This window comes from Bos grunniens, chromosome 11 (genome assembly GCF_055505025.1).
Source record: "Bos grunniens cultivar Pamir isolate PY7600 chromosome 11, Bosgru_T2T1.0, whole genome shotgun sequence".
Taxonomy (NCBI): domain Eukaryota; kingdom Metazoa; phylum Chordata; class Mammalia; order Artiodactyla; family Bovidae; genus Bos; species Bos grunniens.
The window spans coordinates 70891506-70906266 of NC_141175.1; the positions used below are offsets into that span (position 1 = coordinate 70891506).

General features: G+C 39.1%; 1 protein-coding gene across 18 annotated transcripts in view; it reads right to left on the reverse strand.

Annotated features, from left to right (window-relative positions):
- Positions 1-14761, reverse strand: part of ACYP2 (acylphosphatase 2) — a 190906-nt gene that overhangs the window by 131822 nt on the left and 44323 nt on the right. The window lies entirely within an intron of this gene.

Genomic DNA, 14761 nt, shown 5'->3' on the forward strand with positions numbered 1-14761 from the left:
ATAAAATAAAAATGAACTGCTATTTTTATAATATTAAATCTTTTAATCCAAAGACATTGCATCTCCCCTATTTAATCAAGTTTTCTGCTTTTCTATCATGTATTTAAATAATGGCTTCTTTACATATATTTTATACATGTATCTATTTATTCCAAAAGTCTATTAAATTCTTGAGCATTTTATTTAAGGTTCTATCATGAATATGATCTTATTTTCTATTATATTTTGTACCTAATTGTATGATTTGAGACATTTCTTTTTTTAGTTTTAGTTTAGTGTCCTTCCTTCCTTTCAGTTTAAACTAGCTTAAGCGGGAAAGAAAGTTACTGGGTTATATAACTGGGACATCCTAGGCAATACTGCCCTTAGGCCTCAGCAAAAGTCCCCCAGCCCTGGGCTCATATCCTATAGCGCCCCCACATACAAAAAGACAAATAGATTTATTGCAGAATGAAAGAGTAGCCTCTGCTACTCAGGATATGGCACTTTAGTACTGCAAATGCAACTTGTAATGTTGAACATTCGCTCTCATGACTAACATTGTTTAGGCCCCTGGAATGTTTCTCCATATTTCTTGCCCTGTGTCCTTAAGAAATGGTTATTTGAAAATACTGTCCCACTGTGACCTTGGAGACAGACCCTGATCCTAATTAAGAACAGTTTCATTGAAAACAAACTTATGGTTACCAAAGGGAAAGAGGGGAAGGGATAAATTAGGAATTTGGGATTAATAGATACATACTACAATATATAAAATAGAGAACAACAAGGACCTACTGTACAGATGGAAACTATACTTAATATCTTGTAATACCCTATAATGGAAAAAAAATGTTTAAAGAATATGTATAACTGAACCTCTGTGCTATACACCTGAAACACAACATTATAAATCAAATACAAGATTAAATTTTCAAAGGATTAAATTTTAAATCTTCAAATTTAAGTAGTTTTCAAAAATTGTTTTTATTTTTTTTGTTTTTGTTTTTTTTTCTTTTATTTTCTTTTATTTTTTATTTTTTTAAAATTTAATTTTATTTTTAAACTTTACAATATTGTATTAGTTTTGCCAAATATCAAAATGAATCCGCCACAGGTATACCTGTGTTCCCCATCCTGAACCCTCCTCCCTCCTCCCTCCCCATACCCTCCGTCTGGGTGGTCCCAGTGCACCAGCCCCAAGCATCCATTGGAGGATAACTACTTTACAATATTGTATCGGTTTCTGCCATACATCAACTTGAATCAGCCATAGTTTTATTAAAGTTTGGTATTAATTATAATGGTAACTCATCATTTTAAAGATTTTAGAAGATAAGCAGCATTTTGTAAAATATTTTATAACATTTAGTCTTTCAAATTTTTGCAATTACTTTAACTTACATTTTTGCTGAAATATATTCAAATTAGGTATATTTTTAAATTCTCTTTATAAATTTTTAAATATTTTATATTACTACTGTGAATAAAGCAAAAATTAAGTGAGTAAGTTTATTATAATACTATCAGTGATTTTGCTGAAATGGAAGCAGGGAAATAAATTTTAAGGAATGAATTATGACATTATTCTATATTACCACTTATCCTAAACTTCTGGCCCATCCTCAGAACGCCCAAGTTTATATTGTAAAACTCAACATAAGCGTTCCCTGGTGGTCCAGTGGCTAAGGTCCTGGTGCTCCCAGCCCCGGGTCTGGGCAGGGAGCCCAGGTTTGACCTCTAGTCAGGAAACTAGATCCCACATGCTGCAACTAAGAGTTCCCATGCCACAACTAAAGATGCTGTGCATGCAACTAACACCTGGCACAGCCAAATAAATAAGTAAAAATAAATATTCTTGAAAAGAAAGAATAAAATTCAACATATAAACATAGAGTTTCTGGACTTTCATTTTTACTCTTACCCAGACCCTGTAATAATTAGGGGAGGACCTGACCCTTAGTTTATGTAGCCTATTCATGGGTGGTTCCAAGGATTAAATGACATTGTCAAGGTAGGACGTCTTCTCACAGTCCAGTCATATCCCGCCAGTAGAAAGTGGGCTTCTTTCTCTCAGTGTTTGTTATTAATCCTGCTTGGACCACCTGCTCATCCACCAGATGAGCCATGGTACTCAGCCAAGTGGGGCCGCGATCACACCAAGAGCTTCTCAGTTGGTGCTCTGTATCTGGAAGCTGGGGGGCTCATGGAGTGGGAAACGGGTGATTTCTTAAAGATGCTGGCAGTTAAAATTAAGTCCATCACATTGGAACCTAAGGTAGGTACTTAATTTTGCAAATTTATTTTATGGCGTCCCTCTTATCAAACTCTCTTACTAATTCTAACAGCTTTTCTGTTGGTTTTGTTGGTTTTCTAGGTAGATAATGTCATAAAATACAAATAATGATAATCTGTCTCCTGCTTTACAAGATTTTATTTTGCTTTTATTATATTGCCTTAAACTGTCAAAGCAGGGTTCAATGGTGGTGATGGCAAATCACTTCAGTCGCTCAGTCGTGTCTGACTCTTTGTGACCATGGACTGCAGCATGCCCGGCTTCCCTGTCCATCACCAACTCCCAGAGCCTACTCAAACTCATGTCCATCGTGTCGGTGATATCCCTACCTTATTCCTAACCTGAACTGGATTTGCCTTTAGCATTTCAGCATTAATGATGTTTTCTTAAAGATATTCTTTGTTCTTTCCATGTGGGGTCTTTGCAGAACTTTATGGCCAGGTCCACCTGCCAAGTTTTGGGGATCCCGGGTCTATGGGCACTGCTACTGTATATAAATAATAAACCAAGAAAAAAGAAACAACTCCCAAACTGGATAAACAAACTGCTCTAAGTTGAGTCACTGCTAGTCATGTAAATTTGCATGACTAAATCTCTACTCCTCCAAACCCAAAGCAATCCAAAAGAAAGGCTGTCCAAACACCAAACAGAGGTCATAAGCCTCATATTCTATTTTTCTGCTTCCTTTGTTGCTGTTAGTAGAGGAATTGTAGAATTTTTTTAAATTCTACATAAATAAGCATTTGGGGGGACTTCCCTGGTGGTCCAGTGGCTAAGACTGTGCACTCCCAATGCAGGGGGTCCAGGTTCCATCCCTGGTCAGGGAACTAGATCCCACATGCCACAACTAAGAGTTTGCATGCCACAGTGAAGATCAGAAGTCCTGTGTGCCACAACTGAGACCCAGAACAGCCAAACAAACAAACAAAAGCATCTGGGGCTTTGTAAGAGAAGGCTCAGATTTTAAGATTTATGACCTATATTTTAAGCACTTTGTACATGTTTATTTTATTTCACAACAAAAATTTAACATAAAATGTCCTTACTAATGGGGTGAAAAGTTGTTACCACTAGTCAGAAAAACCAATGGCAAGAAATGGCTTGTGAGTCACAGCCCAATAAGATCACTAAGTGAACTCTGACAAAGCAGGATGGTGTCCACTTTACTCACTATGTATATTACCAAGGGCTGGCACATAGTAAGTGCTCAGTAAGTATCTCATTAGTTAAATTGATCATTGCATAATGGGCATCATAGAATTCAGGTTACATGCAATTTTAAGACAAGAATACTAATGTGTATAATTTTAAGACAAGGATACTAATGTGTATTTGTGGCCTGGTAGAAAGTAATGCTTACAAACTAGGAATTTTCTCTGATTCAATTCCACAGTTACTGCAAGTAGTGAGCATTATTGTCATCTATGCTCAATCTGATGAAAGTGAAAGAGGAGAGTGAAAAAGTTGGCCTAAAGCTCAACATTCAGAAAATGAAGATCATGGCATCTGGTCCAATCACTTCATGGGAAATAGATGGGGAAGCAGTGGAAACAGTGTCAGACTTCATTTTTTTGGGCTCCAAAATCACTGCAGATGGTGACTGCAGCCGTGAAATTAAAAGATGCTTACTCCTTGGAAGAAAAGATATGACCACCTAGATAGCATATTCAAAAGCAGAGACATTACTTTGCCAACAAAGGTTCGTCTAGTCAAGGCTATGGTTTTTCCAGTGGTCATGTATGGATGTGAGAGTTGGACTGTGAAGAAGGCTGAGCACCAAAGAATTGATGCTTTTGATCTATGGTGTTGCAGAAGACTCTTGAGAGTCCCTTGGACTGCAAGGAGATCCAACCAGTCCATTCTAAAGGAGATCAGTCCTGGGTGTTCATTGGAAGGACTGACGCTGAAGCTGAAACTCCAATACTTTGGCCACCCCATGCAAAGAGTTGACTCATTGGAAAAGACCCTGATGCTGGGAGGGATTGGGGGCAAGAGGAGAAGGGGACGACAGAGGATGAGATGGCTGGATGGCATCACCGACTCAGTGGACTTGAGTTTGAGTAAAATCTGGGAGTTGGTGATGGACAGGGAGGCCTGGCGTGCTGCAATTCATGGGGTCGCAAAGAGTCGGACACGAGTGAACAACTAAACTGAACTGAACTGATGCTCAGTCTGTGCTGGTGTTCAGAGAGGTTAAGGAACTTGTATGAGCTGAACTTCACATTTACTCCCTCCCTCTACTACAAAAGGCTACCTTCCATATCACACAACATGAGGTGTATATTTACCCCTTACCTTCCAATGTTAAGCGCTCTGCCGCTTTTATTTTCACCATCTTATTTCCTTCTAGTGAGTGAAGTGAAAGTCACTGAGTCTTGTGAGCCCATGGACCATAGCCTGCCAGGTTCCTCTGTCCATGGAATTCTCCAGGCCAGAATACTGGAGTGGGTAGCCATTCCCTTCTCCAGAGGATCTTCCCAACCCAGGGATGGAACCCAGATCTCCCACATTGCAGGTGGATTATCATCTGTGCCACCAGTTTGCATGATTATCTTGTTCATTTATTCTTTTGTTAATTATCTGACTCTCAAGAGACAGTGCTATAAGAGTAGGTAAATTATTCAACTTGTTCCCAGCTATATCCTGGTGCCTGGAGCACACAGTTAAGTGCTCAAAAAATATTGAATGTGTTGAATGAATGAGTGAATGAATGAATTGACTGAAGTACTTGTAATTAGAGAAAAGTTAACTTAAGTAAAGAAACCTTACATGAGGCCACCAAATAATGAAGAGATCTAGGAGAAGGCAATGGCACCCCACTCCAGTACTCTTTGCCCGGAAAATCCCATGGATGGAGGAGCCTGGTAGGCTGCAGTCCATGGGGTCGCTAAGAGTTGGACACGACTGAGTGACTTCACTTTCACTTTTCACTTTCATGCTTTGGAGAAGGAAATGGCAACCCACTCCAGTGTTCTTGCCTGGAGAATCCCAGGGACGGGGGAGCCTGGTGGGCTGCCGTCTATGGGGTCGCACAGAGTCGGACACGACTGAAGCGACTTAGCAGCAGCAGCAGCAGCACCCCAGAGTTTTAGAATTCACAGTTAGTTTGTTCCAGTCTCATAGTCCTTGATTAAAACCCTACTGTCACTCTTTTCAACTATGGTGCTATTCTTATGCAAGCTACACGGTGATCAAAACTATATTCTCCTTCCAATTCTTTCCACTAAATGATTTATATTTTTTCTAGAATTATGAGCACATAAGCAACATAAAAGTGTCACCTAGTCTATTTTGCAGTATCCAAGCAAAGCCTGGCCCAGAAAACAGAAAAGTAAAAAAAGTAAGTAAAACTGTTGTTTATACCAGCTGAACTGTTTTAAGAGCCCAGAACTAAGGACATTGAGGTTGTGGATTTGAACCACAACCTTGCTTTAGTCTACGGGAGCTACAGAGCAAAGCCAGCCAACCATCTTAAAAATACATTTCCTTTGTCAGTATAAACACTATATAAAATAAATCAGATGAATTAGAAAAAAAAAAATCTCCATCACTACTGAATAAACAACTCAAGGAACATGCTCTACCTATACATAATATAGTGGTAATTTAAAAACTTTTTACTGGGAGTTTTTAATGGCATTATAAATGCTTTGATCGGAGAAAGCAATGACACCCCACTCCAGTACTCTTGCCTGGAAAACCCCATGGACGCAGGAGCCTGGTAGGCTGCAGTCCATGGGGTTGCTAAGAGTCGGACACGACTGAAGCGACTTAGAGCAGCAGTAGCAAACGCTTTGATATGTTAGGATTAAAAAAATCAATAAAAAATTATATATTTAGTCCAACAATAGAGAATTGTTAAAAAAAAAAAAAAGCCACTGGTAAGTTTATATGATGGAATTATATGTGACAAATAAAAATCACATCTTAAAAGAACACTTACAGGAGGGGAAAATGCTTTCAGTTCATCTTTGTATCAGTCATGGTGCTGCCAGGAAGCAATGGTACGTTCAGATGGGGTGATTGAGAAGAGTAGCCATTTACCAAGGATTGGGCAGGGATAAAGGAAACAAATGAGAGATGATGAAGCACCCCAGGGTGCTGGCATCACTGGGGAGTCATCACCATCCAAAGGATGGAAAGGAAGGGAGGGAACCATTACCTGAACACAGTAACACCTGTAGCTGTCCAAGAGGGCTTTGTGGCAGGACCTATGGCTTCAGGTAGAGAAATGATGACCCTTCCAACCCACAGCCTGGCAAAGAGGGACCTAGGGAATAAACACCCAAGTCTTTCTATCCCCCTCCATTTCAGAACCCAACTGGAAGGTAGAGACTAAGGGAGCCCACTGATGGAGTCCACAAAAGTCAGTTTTCCAGAACAGAGCTGGATGGGACAGGGTGAAGCATGGATCTGAAGGAATAAATGGAAAACATCCAGCATAATATTCAGTGAAAAATCAGACTGCAATACAGTATTACAGGGTAATTCCAAAATTGTAATTATATACATAGGTCAGGCTCCCCAGCAAACAGACTACGATTTGCCTGCAAGAAGTCTGCTGTGGAGTGCTCTTGGGAATGGTTGCTGTGAGTGGGGACAGAAGCAGGGTGGGCAGAGGGAAGAGGCTGAACTGTAAGACGGTTACTACAGAGGACTCTGCTGATCATAGAAGGAACGCTGGAGCTGGGATGGCCCTGAAGAGTGGTCCCAGCTGAGGCAAGAAGGCTGGGCTGTGTAGTCCCTCAGCAACTGATTATTGAATACAGGCTGCCCTGTGAGGCCAAGGGCAGTGTGTGGACAGAGCCATTAGCTAACCTGCTGCACTGAGCGTGCATCCTCCTTAAGGGGGTGGGGTGGGGGCGGGTAGGGAAGGCCACCATGTCCACTGAGATCGCAGTCAACAGTGACTGACTCTGGGTCAAAGAACTATGGATAGTTTCTTGCTCTGCTTTTTTAAGTACTTTTATGCTGTTCCAAATGTTCTAAAATCTATTACAATATGTACTAGTTTGATACTCAGTAAATTTTAGTTTGGAAAAAAAGGAAGTACAAGTTATTGCTGTATGATAATCTGCATATTCCTAGAAGATTTAGAACAGAATTTGTCTTCCCTTGTAATTCTTATAATTCCCAGTGTGATGCAGATGTATGTGAGAGAAGGTTGGTACCTGTGGTTACACACTTCATAGCACAGACTAAGCACTGAAGTTAGAGGCGACTGTTACACTGTCTGTTAATACTTGTTTGACCAAAAGGTTCCTTTGGTGAGTGAGCATACTGTTTATTAAAGTTCTCGGTGAAAAAGAAAAATGTCTTATTTGTACTTAAAACCAAATGAACTTTTTGGCCAACCCAATACTTCAGTGTCATCAGTGTGATATCAAGTACACGCCAGTCAGTTTAACGTTTAATGCTGGGAATGGTCAGGTAACTTGCTATCAAGAATCACGATTCAGAGTGGTCAGTTGGCATTATATAAAAAAGGCAACATTCCAGAGGCAGCTTCTACAGATCTTTCTGCCGTTCAACGAATAACACTTTGCTATTACGCTATTTTATTAATAGGATTTTATTCTTGGATTAGCGGTGTATTAGCACAATGTGTTCAAAATATATTATTACTGGTGAAATTAAAAATATTCAAAGGACTTCCCTGGTGGTCCAGTGGCTAAGACTCTATGCTCCCAATGCAGGGGGCCAGGTTCAATCCCTGGTCAGGGAACTAGAGCCCATATGCTACAACTAAAAGACCCCGAAGATCTCGCATGCTGCAAGTAAAACTTAGCACAGCCAAATAAATTATTTTTTTTTAAGTATCCAAAATATGTGGATTGGTTTAAATGACTTGGAAACACCCCTCAATCACCCTTGTACAAACATAAGAATCTAGCAATTACAATGTGTGCCATTAGAGACATTAGGGGGTTGATTCTTTAATTGGTCCCATATCTAGCTACTGGCTTCAGAAAGAATTCTGACTGCATGGCTGCCCTGTCTTTCTTCAGTGGATTTTGCATAGAGGATGAAGTGCAAACACTTAAAAGAATCCCACAGAGCAGCAGAATTCCTCTGAGTTTACAGAAAGTCTGAATGAACTGCTTTGAGCCATTTGTTAATAAATATTTAGTTAATAAATACCTTTTGTGTCCCTGAGCTTTGCCTGAAGGCTGCTTTTATTATTACCTGGTAGCAAGTGTGCGAGAGAGTAGCTAAACACACTACCTCCTTTACAGTTCTTGCTGCTGCTGCTAAGTCGCTTCAGTTGTGTCTGACTCTGTACAACCCCAGAGACGGCAGCCCACCAGGCTCCCCCGTCCCTGGGATTCTCCAGGCAAGAACACTGGAGTGGGTTGCCATTTCCTTCTCCAATGCATGAAAGTGAAAAGTGAAAGTGAAGTTGCTCAGTCGTGTCCTACTCCTAGCGACACCACGGACTGCAGCCCACCAGGCCCCTCCGTCCATGGGATTTTGCAGGCAAGAGTACTGGAGTGGGGTGCCATTGCCTTCTCCATTACAGTTCTTACTATTCACCAAAAAAGCCATGCATGTCTAAATTGGCTTAGGCTTATTTTGCAACATGTACTCTACTAACCAGGCTGAATACAGAGGACATCAAAAGAGGATATTATTATCCTTCTGGAACAATCTACTGATTCAAGAATACTGTCACATTCTGTTTTTAGGAGTAAATATATCGACTTCTTCATGTAATGATTCCTCTCTTTCATTCTATTAATTAACTCATTATAAGCTGTTGGTAAGTTCCAGCCAATCAGTATTCTTAATCAGGAGTTCATGAACTACAGCCCATAGGTCAAATCTGTCCAGCTATCTGTTTTTGTACAGCCCACAAGCTAAGCACAGTTCTGAAGTGTTAAAATGGTTAGAAAAAAATGAAAAGAATAATGTTCAGGTCATGTAAGTTATGTGAAATTCAGGTTTCAGCATTCATGAAGAAAGGTTACTGGAACACGGTTTCATTCATTAGTTTACATATCATCCATGGCTGCTTTTATACTACGGTGACAGAGTTTGGTAGTGACTGAGACTATTAGGCCCATGAAGCCTAAACTATTTGCTATCTAGTTCTTTACAGAAAAAGTTTGCTGATGGCATACATTGTTGAACAAGTCAGGATATAGGCTCAATTCTCCTGTGAGTGCAGGTTCCAGAGGGAGACGGAGGACAAGCACAGAAATACCCAAAGGCAGGAAGTGCTATGGGAAGTAAGAGTGACGTGATAGAGACTGACACGAGGTCCACTGACATGGAGCCCAGCTGAGTCCTCTCCGAGGAAGTGACGTCAGAGAGGAACTGAAGGACAAGAAGACGGCCATGTGAACACGAAGACCCCTCAAGCTTGAACCAGGGAAAGGAAAAAAGGGCAGATGGGCAGGTGTGTGGACAAAAGGGAAGAGTGACCACAGAAGCGTGGTACGTGCTCCTCTTCTTTCTAAAGCCTGTCAGCAACAGTAAGAATCTCCCTGGAAGCTGGTGACGACAGCTGAAGAGTCATTCATAACTACTTGGTCAACATAAAAAACTGTCAAAAGGGCAGACAAGCTGAGAGATTCTACCATTTCCCTCAGTTCACAGCCCCAGAAGAGGCAGCAAATCATCTGTGAAATTCCCCTCCCTCCTCCCACTTTTCATCTGCAACAAGGTGAGCGAGGAGAGGAAATCAAAGTAACAGAAACCTCTCAACGTCAAGGTGCAGGAGCTACAGACTAGAGCAGGAGCGAGAGACATACCTGTGGCTCAATTTCCCCCCTTTCCTTCCCCCATCTTCACACTGCTCCTACTCCAGGTGAGGAAGCTAATTGTGTATCCACACTCATTTACAGCCATAAGTTGTACACACTGTTGTGTGGTTGAAGATCTGGTGAAATGAAGGAAATTCAATCTTACTTGTTACAAATGTGTTCACAAATCATAACACAGGATCACTCTGAACAACTTCAAAAGCTTTACATAAAGCACCTGACTTTTGTGCTCTCTCTTTGCAAGCATTTATATGTATTTTTAATGACTATGGTTGGAGAGAATATGAATTTTTAAAAACTGATATTCCTATTGATACAAGTAAAGAAGTCAGCACCTTTTTAGAGAAAAACAAGCCTCTCCAGAGGGGAGAAAGAAATGTAATTAGAAATGTATTAAGGTTTAAAAAGCTGTTTTTAACTTGTTTCCTAAGAAACCAAAAATAGAACTGACAAGTACAACTTCCAAAGAAGCTTAGATCTACTTACTCTATTATTAAATTTTCCACTTCCAATTTTTTAGAATAACTAATTTGAGGTTAAAAAAAAAAAAAAAGCTCTTACATGAAATAAAATTAAGTTCTCCAGTTAATTGTGTTTGTGAGTCTTTTACTAGAGAAAATTGACCTCCATGAACAAAGAAATTGCCAGGGTTGCTCTCAAACAGGTTAATAATGTATTTTGCAATCATTGTAATTTTGAAATAACCATAACTGCCACCATCGTCTGCTGAATTTGTGCAGTAATTTCCTGGCAGCTGAATTTATTTAATACGAAAGTAAATTAAAACTTAGTAGAGAGACAACTGTAAAGTCATTCTTCTATAATACCATTTCATCCCATTCAGTGTCTTCAGTATGAGAAAAAACGTGATTGAAAATTGAGCTCGTATTTATTTTTAAAGTCCTAAGTAGTTGCATGACATGAAAAGGTCCATATTTGGGCCTGGACAGAACAGACATGAAAGAAGACCAGCAGGGAACTGAGAATACGTGATCAACCCAGGAGCCTCAAAAGTCATGTGCTTAGCCTCTTGTGCTCAGGCCCTAGGACTGAGCTGAAAAACAGCAGCCATAAAAATTTAGCCATTAGTGAGAACCCTCTGCCCACATTTGACTGCCTAACTATGTCCCATTCCAGAAGCTCCAGGGCTTCAGATAAAGAGGTCAAGAGACCAAGAATCTAAAGCATATTCTCCTATCTTTTGCCTGTCTGAATCCTAACCTTTTTCAAATTCCCTCTTTTTTGTGAAGGCACATTCACAAATCCTGATCTTCAGTCTAACCAGAGAAATGAACAGGCTTCCAACCATCTAAGGGACTGTGTCTGTTCTGATGAAATATTGTAATAAAGTGTTACAGGATTTGGGAATAAAAGTTTTCCTCCTGCATAGAATTGACAACCAAGTATTATCATCATCAAATTCTAAAAGGAGAAATGAACAATTGGAGCCAGATTGCTCCTGGGAACCTTAAAAGGAAGATGAGCAGTTCTGGACCTGCAAAGGCAGCCTCCTAAGTGCCATGTTCTTGGGGAGTACACTACCTCACTCAGTGGTAAACACAAAGTTCTAAGAATATAAAAACTGGCTGCTAATTTCATTTAACCAGAAGTCAGGTGCAACCATACTGGGGAAATGAGGGAAGGAAAGTGTGGTATAAGTAGTAAAAGAGTTACATCTTCATCTATCATAATAGAAAGTCAATAGATAATGCCTAAAATTAATGATTTAAGAGACACCAGTTTGAGAATATTATTTTGAAATCAGGAGGCATGCCCAAAGAAATCACTAAAACAGTGATTGAGGAGTAAGAAGGGATGGGTTGGAGTGGGGTGCCTACCTTTTCAAAAAAAAAATATTTTAGTACTAGTAGACTTTTTCAGCATGTGCAGGTATCAATATTATTTTATTAAAAAACAAAATTAACATATAAAAACATTTTATTTAAGGAAAAATCTAACAATTTTTTGTGGATATTTTCTGTGTGCTATTTGTCAAAAATGCCTAGGGTAACATGGGTATATCTGATAGATCATAGTTGGTTTTAAATTCCTACAGATTGAAGTTTAGTGAGTATTCTAATGTGGGGGCCAAATTAAGAGGAGCATATCTGTATATATGTCAGTAGAGCCCATAGATTAGAAATCAAAGTAGGAGTTTGGGGGGCTGGAAGGATGTCATGGACATGCTCCAAGTCACAGAAGCAGATAAAAACCAGGCAGACCTACCCAAAAAAATAGAGAAGAATAATATTCAGGGACACAAGAGCACAGTGGCCATTTGGCGTTGGCACAAATGGTGCTATACATCTTAATTGGCCTTAGAAGATTCATTGCTAAAATTACAGACAGAAATCGTCACCAGGGGAAGGTTAACTTCTGCTAAATAGCTTCCAGTTTTCTTCCAAGAGAAAAAAGGATGAGAGGAAAATACTTTGGAGAAAGAATACCATGTAAAATGGTTTAGGTAAAAAAAAAAAAGAGAGAGATTTTTTTCCTGTAAGATTCCTATTTGGCTCCTCATGCAGAAAAATCAAGTTTTACAAATCCCAACAAGTTTAAAGGAGTGAAAATTGGCACCAAAATAGAGCTTTGGCTTATCTTAACGTTGGTCACTCAGGTTGATCATTTTATATGGGATTTAAGTGAACATATGCAATACAAATTTTGCCTTTATCATCCTTAGCTATCCAGAAAATGACAATACTTAAAATTTTATTTCTAAGTTATTATAGACACTCAGACTATAGAATTAATATCTCATCCATAATAATCATACTCTACACTAGCAGTATCTTCTTCTTACTCACTTTACACTTTCCCAAGAGATACTTTATATTCATTCTCACAGCTCTTCCTCTTTATTAACTTGAATTTCTCCTAATTTAATTCAATGATTACCATATACATATTTTTAAATAACTCAGCCAATATAAAACAATAGTTGACTTCTACTATACTTGTCTAAATATTATCCAATAGTGTGTCTAAAATTATGTTAATAACTATTCCTTTGGTAATATCCAACTGCTTTTCATGGTTCCTAAGTCATCATTCATGTTGCTTTTATCCTTTATTGGACAATCTGATGTAGGATATTTGACTCAGTGGTTTCGCCTGGGGCATGTTCTGATAGAGCAAAGAGGAATATGGACATTTTGACAAAACGCTTTTGAGAAATCTACACCAAAATATAGACACAGTTTTTATTATAAATTATAGTAACACGAGTGGTGGAGAAATGGGATGGAATGAGGCTCTCAGATGGCAGGGGGCCCAGGATCAGGTGAGGATCCTGATTTTGCACATTGCATGGTACTTTTTAAAAGTTGGCTTGTTGTTTAGAATTTATTGAAATATTCTATTCTCAAAACAATTGCATCAGCATAGACTGACAAAGACCATTTAGCTGTTATTCTGATTCTTTAGATATCGCCTACCCAACTTTCTTCCCATTGGATTTTCACAACAATCTCATGTACTATAAGATTACAGACATCACTTTTCACCCAAATAATTTGGAACACTGAATTTTAAAACACATTTTCCTACATAACCATGATGTTACTACTAGACCTAACAAATTTGGCACTAATTCCTTAATGTTCTTTAATACCCAGGCCATATTCAAATGCCCCCTATCAGCACCTCAAATATTTTTTATAGCTGGTTTGTCCCAACTAGGTAAAAAATCTGTTTGTGACAGAAATATGGAAAAATATTACAACTGCAAAATCTAGATATAGATGTTCATTATGCTATTCCCTTAATTTTGCGTGCATTTGAAAATTTTCATAATGATGTAATTCTTTTAGACATTCTATCTTTGCAAATATGTCTATATACGTGAACAAAGTGGGAAGTTTCTAACTCATGCTACTGAGCCTTGTCCTGTTTGATATTGTCATAGTTGGATAATTATATAGAAAGGATATTTATCATGTCTCTTAGTTGATGTGTGGGGAATAATGAATGTGTTACATAGCTGAATCAAGATTCAAAAATATAACAAAGACTAGTAAAGAAATGATTGGTGATACACTGGGTATATTTTTATGTTAAGTAAGAGTCAGAGTAGAAGGTCACAGGTCACTAATGATGAAGAAGGGACCTAAGGAATACCATCTAGCTTTTGTGGCAGCTAGAGCAAATGGAATTGTTGCAGGTATTAACAAAACAGGGTTTTTCCTTTATTAAGAGGGGCTGGTGCCCTCCCTGCCTATGAGCTGTATCTGTGTTTTGTCAGAAGATGCTACCATGGGCACTGCTCCCATGAGCACTCGGGTGGTAAACATGCAAGTAGGGAAGGAGTGGGAGTGACATGGCAAGTGGGGCTACAAAAGCCAAACTGCTATAGAATCTTCAGTTTCCATTGTTGTGGAAGGGAGAGACTATATTACCTTTATATCCACAGTTTCCAGCACTCTGATATAGCAGATACTTCACAGTGTTCATAGAATGAATGAGTGCTTTCCTACAGGCTACAGGCAATAATCTATTCATCAACAGATGTAGAGATGCATAAATAGACTTAGCCATCTGGATGCTCTAAGGCAACACCATGGCCACATGGAATATACACACCTTGGTCTCTTTGGCTGCAACCAAATATCATGTCAATAATTGAGGCTGTACCCAGAGAAGAACATCAACAATGAGGCACCACTGGCCCAGGCTCTAATTTTACTGGATGACTGTCTAAACCGGAATGTAAAGCCACAAA